Source organism: Gossypium raimondii, chromosome 1 (genome assembly GCF_025698545.1).
Source record: "Gossypium raimondii isolate GPD5lz chromosome 1, ASM2569854v1, whole genome shotgun sequence".
Lineage (NCBI taxonomy): Eukaryota > Viridiplantae > Streptophyta > Magnoliopsida > Malvales > Malvaceae > Gossypium > Gossypium raimondii.
The window spans coordinates 31,957,595-31,964,074 of record NC_068565.1 but is presented as its reverse complement, the minus strand read 5'-3'; the positions used below and the strand labels follow the sequence as shown (position 1 = coordinate 31,964,074).

At 29.8% G+C, this 6,480-nt stretch overlaps 1 long non-coding RNA gene across 5 annotated transcripts; it reads left to right on the top strand.

Moving 5' to 3' along the window:
- The first annotated feature begins 3,085 nt into the window (after positions 1 to 3,085).
- On the top strand, positions 3,086 to 6,257 carry LOC105785592 (uncharacterized). Of its 5 annotated transcripts, none has more exons than XR_001131070.2 (4): positions 3,086 to 3,872; positions 4,584 to 4,661; positions 4,780 to 5,016; positions 5,107 to 6,257. It is a non-coding gene; the product is annotated as an uncharacterized LOC105785592 (long non-coding RNA). The 5 variants fall into 5 exon arrangements; XR_008197645.1 differs by having other exon boundaries at positions 3,103 to 3,872; positions 4,780 to 4,846; XR_008197644.1 differs by having other exon boundaries at positions 3,112 to 3,872; positions 4,780 to 5,302; positions 5,876 to 6,257.
- Positions 6,258 to 6,480: the final 223 nt, after the last annotated feature.

The following is a 6,480-nucleotide window of genomic DNA, read 5'->3' as shown; positions in this document are numbered from 1 at the left end:
GCCAATTTAAGCAAATCCATTTGTAAAATTGATAATGCGCTTAATCAACATGTTTTTAGTGATTTATTCTAGTTAATTTTTGATACGTATGAACATGTTTTTAGTGATTTATTCTAGTTAATTTTGGATATGTAAGCTACTAATTTGGTATTTTGTTGACTAATTTTTTTTTCTATAAGTACAACACAGGTTCGGACTGTTAGAGTATAGGCTAAAAACGTGAATTTACCGTGAGAACGAAAAGTTGATGTCGAAAACTTGTTTTATTTTTATATAATATATGTTTATAGTGATTATTTTATTTTTATTAAGAATATTTTATATGTTTTTTTGTTAAGATGTTTTTTAAAAGATTAATTAAGATTAGATTTAAATAGTCATTATATTTTAAACTTGTTTTATATTTTAGAGATTTATTGTTTTTAGAATTAAGGAAGCCACACTTTAGCATTTAGGTTAAATTATATTTTGTATAGACGTAGGGGGAAAACAATTACTTTGTTTTATTTGTTGTTATATTTATTTTTGTTACTTTGATTTTATTTTATTTTTAATCGAATTTAAATCCCATTTTATTTTCTGTATAGGTTGACACACGTCGTAGGCACGATAGTTGTCTGACCACGCAACTTGGTTAAATCGAACGACAATTTTAGATAACTCAATCCTTGTAAGATTGACCATACTCCCTATATTGCTACTTACATATTGTTTAGGTATATGAATTTATTTTTGGTAGATTCAACACCCATCAATTCAGTTTTGATTTTGGATAAATTAATAGTTATATATATGTTTTAATAATTTTAAAATATATTATTACATTATGTAATACTATATCATATATTATAATAGTAGTACATAATACGTTAATTATTATATATTATTATATTGGTTAAAATATGCTCTAAATTCCTATACTTTTCATACATTTGAAAGTTAACCCTCCTACTATATTATATAATGATATCTCATATTTCATATCTCATATCATATATCATATATTAATTGTTTATATTATATATATGCATTAATGGTTAAATCTAATCGGTTAATATATTAATAGATTATAAATATGCATTAAGGTCAAGTTATGTAATCGGTTGATTTGATGTTGTCAACTCGATTTGCTTTTGAAATTCCAAACCATTTAAATTAAAGTAATGAATTTGTTTTTGATGAAAATTAAAGTAATGAACTTTACATCTATTGAATTTAATATATATTTAAGCCTAAACCCAATATCAACTAAACTCACACCTAAGCCCAATTTAAATTTTATTCAAAATTAGACTTGTCCAAGCGCCAGATAGCTCGCCTGGCCTAGTTCAACTTGGGCTGGACTTGGATAAAGAATTTTATAATTAAAATTAAATAATAAAAATATTTTTTAAATTAAAATTTAATTATAAAATATATAAAATATCAATTAAAAATATATTTTTAATACTTTATTAATTTTTGAACAATAAAATGGGCTTTTTGGATGGGTCAAAACGGGCTTGGACATAATTTTTTTGAATCAAGCCTTGGCCCGGCTCGACCCATGAATAGCTCTATTTAAAACCCAACCTAAATAAAAATAAGGGTAAACTACCAAAATAGTCATTTTTGTTTGCCTCAGGTTACATTTTAGTCACTTATGTTTGAAATGTTATGTTTTAGTCACTTACGTTATCATGTTGTAACATTTTAGTCACTGAGCCGTTAACAGTGTAATGGTAAGCTGGCATGGCACGCTAAATCTTCATTTCAAACGAAAATTTTAGGTTAAATTCTACAATTGGTCCCTATATTTTTTCATTTTCAGCAATTTAAAATTTTTTTGTTAGGTTCTTTTAACTTTTTTTTTCCATTCTCTTTTTGCTTCTCCCTCTGTTTTCGTCCCTTCTTCATTTCTTTTAACGTAGTTTTTCTATGTTATCCATTTGTTAAAACTAGTCCACAAGCTCACCTCACTCGAAAAAAAATAAATTGTTCAAAAAAATAAAACATAAAAAAACTACATTAAAAGAAATGGAGAAGGGAGGAAAACAGAGGAAGAAGTAGAAGAAGAATGGAAAAGAAAGAAAAGTAAAGAAAGTTAAAAAATATAAAAGAAAAAAAAATTAAATTGCTCAAAATGAAAAAAATATGGGGACTGATTGTATAAATTAACCTAGAATTTTTATTTTAAATGATGATTTAATGTGCCACGTTAGCTTACCATTACACCGTTAACAGAAACTAACGGCTCAGTGACTAAAATGTTACAAGGCGATAACATAAGTGACTAAAACATAACATTTCAAACATAAGTGACTAAAATGTAATTTGAGGCAAATAAAAGTAACTATTTTAGTAGTTTACCCTAAAAATAAATCCATTCCAAATTAATTTTTTTTGGTGAATTACAATAAAGGTATAAAACCCAAACAACCAATGCGACTAAAACCCATACTACCTGAAACATTAAACATATTTGACCATCAGGCCAAATTAAAATTTAATATAAATATAATAAAAATAATAATATTAATAAAAAAATTAAAGATTAACCAATAAAAACTAAAATTTATTACTAATGTTATTGGTATTGCCTAAAACTTACGCCTAATAATTTGTGATAGGTATAACATTAGTTATTGTATTGTTAAATTAATATATTATGTCTTTATATATTTTATATTATCATTAAATTTAAAATTTCTAGATTTTATAATTATTAAATTTATATATTTATTATACATATGATTTTAGTATTAAAAATATTTTATATTCAATTAGTGTTTTTAAAAATTATTTCATTTTATAATTTAACTTAAAATTTATTATTTATTACTTTTTCTATTAATACAATTTTAATATAAATATGTAATGGTTATGAACACGTTTTCGTAAAATAAATAATTATAATTTATTTTTATTTTAAGTAACATCATAAAATTATATTAATAATTAATGTATATTTCGACGGATTAGCTATAAATTTGAATTTTTGTGAGTTTTTAGTCGGATTTATCTTAGGTTTGGGTCAAATCGGTCTTAGACTTTTACGGACTAGGGCTTTCTCAAGCTCAGGTTTTGTTGGGGCTCGAATTTTCTCAGTCTCGGGCTTTGTCGGGGTTGAATTTTCTCAAACTTGACTTTTTCAAGCTTGGATTTCTCATATTCAGATTAGTTGCGTGTTTGGACTTTCTCAAACTTAAATTTTCTTTTACCAAAATATTTCACAATTTATCAATAATTTTATCAATATTTTGGATACTTTTTCAATATTTCTTATACTTTACCAAAATTCCTAAAACATTATCAATATTGATAAATCCTTAAAAATATTGATAAATATTTTGATACCATACACGTAGTTTCTCTAAAGTGTAGTTAGTGAATCTCCTTAACCAACGGAGCCCCGAAGATTTGCTGTCAGATTCGCCCTCTCACTCTTTCACGAATTCGTCTGAGAAATTGAGCTGAATTTCTCTTCTTAGGGCTTTGGATTTGATTGGGATATTCAGGACTGAAAAGAAAAGGGGGCATTAGGAGGAAATGAACAGAGCCTGCTCGCTTGGTCAAACTGCCGATACCGCCATGCGGTTTTTGCAAGAACCCTTTTCTTCTCTCACTCTATTTCTTGCATTTGTATCATAAAATTTGAAGCTTTTTCTTTTTTTAACATTCAAGTTTCTCTAAAATGTTAAAGTTTGTGAATTTTTTTCCCTTTCCTTTGTCCGCCTATACTTTGAGATTAATGCTGTTTTTTTCTTCTAATATTTACTTGTGTTGTTTTCGTCTTTGTCTTGTATTGTTCAGTGATCCCATGGTGGAGATGAAAGACGCTCTCCTTTGCCTGCAGTAAGGGAGACACTTTATGATGATGCAATGCTATATGAGTATGTTTCTTATCCTTTTTCCTGTTTTTATTTATTTTAAATAGCTCGCTGATTGCAATGGTATTTTAGTTTTCTTGGTACGAAGTTGCAAGTGTGTCTTGGTTTTCCTTTTTGTGTTTGCTGTGCATGCATGCTTATCTTGTGTACATTTTTTATGATTTTGATATATATATATATTCTGCATTTTCCTAATACATCATCATGTGGTAAAATTTCGTTTTATAATTTTCATACGGAGCATCCGGGTCGGCATAATCTCTCGAACAGGTAATCTCAGTAATTGCAGTCCGTAATTTATATGAGGAAATGAAAGGCCCAGGCATTCGGGAATCAAATGAAGGAGCTTCTTCTGCAGTAGATAGATACTCCTCGAGATGATCTACCCGCGTTATCATCTGATGTTCCTTGGATCATTCGAATGGCCATATTCATTTTCTTAACATATTCTATTCTGTATGGTTATATATGTTTTTGTTAAGTAAATTTTTAATTGCTTGTTTTGAGAAGTCTAGTCTTTTAACTATTGCAAAATATTGACCTTGTAGCATGTGGCACAAAACTAGCCATTATGTTCTGACTTTTGAATAAAATGGACTATTGCGGGTTAGTGTTGGGCTAGAAAACTTGATTCTCAAGACTTGCTTATTTATTTTCTCTTAATTTTCGATTTTCAACGTCAATTTAACCTAATGCTGTGTGTCTATGGTTTAGGCAAAAGCTACTGCATCTGTTGAGGACAAGTGGCTCCTTGTGAACTTGCAATCTTCTAAGGAGTTTAGCTCACATATGGTATTGTTTGAGTCTTCCTTTTTACTCAATTTAAAACTAATCAGTATTTACTCTGTTCCCTGGGTTTGAGTGCTTTAAAATGTAATCTCGTGTCATGATGTTGTATGTTCTTCTGAAGCTTAATCAAGATACATGAGGAAATGAAGCAGTTTCTCAAACCATTAGCACCAATCTTATTCTGGCAGGTTAGTGTGAGGCTGCAATTTTTATTGGCAACTTAGATGGAAAATCAAAGTCGTCCTTGAAGACAAGTACTGGAATTTATTTTGTATATATGACCTTAGGAGCTGCAGCTTCATCAGAACCGAGATATATCCTCTCAGAAGATCTCTATATCTTTATTCCTTTGGACTCTGTATCCTATTTTTGATGAGTTTTGACTTTTGACTCTGTATCTTGTCTTATTTATATGCTTCTTCTGATTGAAACTGTTCTATGGATATAGGTATATGATGATTCAGGCAAGGGCAGGAAAATTTGCACCTATTACAGACTTGATTGGATTCCTGTGGTGCTCGTTGTTGACCCTATAACAGGAGAAAATGCGCTCCTGGTGTGGAATGGTTCAACCTGACAGTCTGCTGGAGGTATATATTGGTGACACAAATTGTAGGTTGCAATTCCTTGTTGATTCGTTACAGGTAAGTGGATTTGAGGAAGCTTATGTTTCTTATTCTTTAACTGTGATCTGTTATTATTTATATATTAGAAATTGGTTTGTTGTATTTGACTATGGATTTCCTTGGATGATCCCTGTCTAAGCATAGAATCTTTATGTTTAATTATATTCCTAACTAAGTTGACAAAATCTTGGCATCTAAACAATAGGCATCAATGAATCATTTGAATCAATCTTTCCTTTAATTTCTTCCCGAACCCCTCATTTGTTCTATCAGGAAAACAATAAATTGTTACCATGTACATCTGATCTAAGTTAAAGCATTCAGGTGTTGCTTTCACTTACATGCTTTCCAATGTAAACTGATACGCGTTTAAAATGGATATCTATTTTATGACATTTTGGGAGTAGGGAATAGGGACCATTAGCTTGAAAATTTGGGACGAAAATGTGTAGTCTCCTTGGGCAGAGTGATGGACTGATGATGTCCGGTGCACAGGATTGTCCTAACTGATGGTGGTTTATATACTTGTTTATTATTTCTTTGTCATTTTGTAACTACTGTGGTGGTTCTGCTCTTCTCAACTTAATGAAGCTGAATCAAAGGCGGGCTAATTCTAGGAGCCTCAAGATCTCTGGATTATGATGGTAAATTAACATTTGCAGTGTCGGGGCTTGCCAATTCTATGATCTTGGTGCATGGGAATGAATATTGTGAATTCCAGCACTGGTTATCAAGCGGTTTGCAAACTTTCAGATCTTTTATATCCGTTTTATGGTGCATGAATATTAATTCTTTCAAGGTTCATGACTATCCCTTTCAGCAATATCATCTCTAGAGTTGGAACATAAGTTTTCTTTTTAAGAATGTAATGTCTTACCACTACATCTGATCTAACACTTGTTGGTAAATTTACCAAACCTTTTCATGTATATATACTCCATCTCTTAATGTTTGTTTGTTCTATTGCGGTTTATTTATTTGTATTAAAGATAAGATTAGACACTACTTCAGTCACCAATAAATATAAACGTGTGGATGGTATTAGAGCTCATGGATTTTCAGATATCTATTCACAGTCCTCTACATTGTTACGTGCATGGGTCATAATCATATTCAAGACTTTTGTTTCGTTTCCTTTTTGTTGTTTTTGTTGTTATTCTTTTTCCTCTGCTGAGCTTTTAACTTATATATATGGT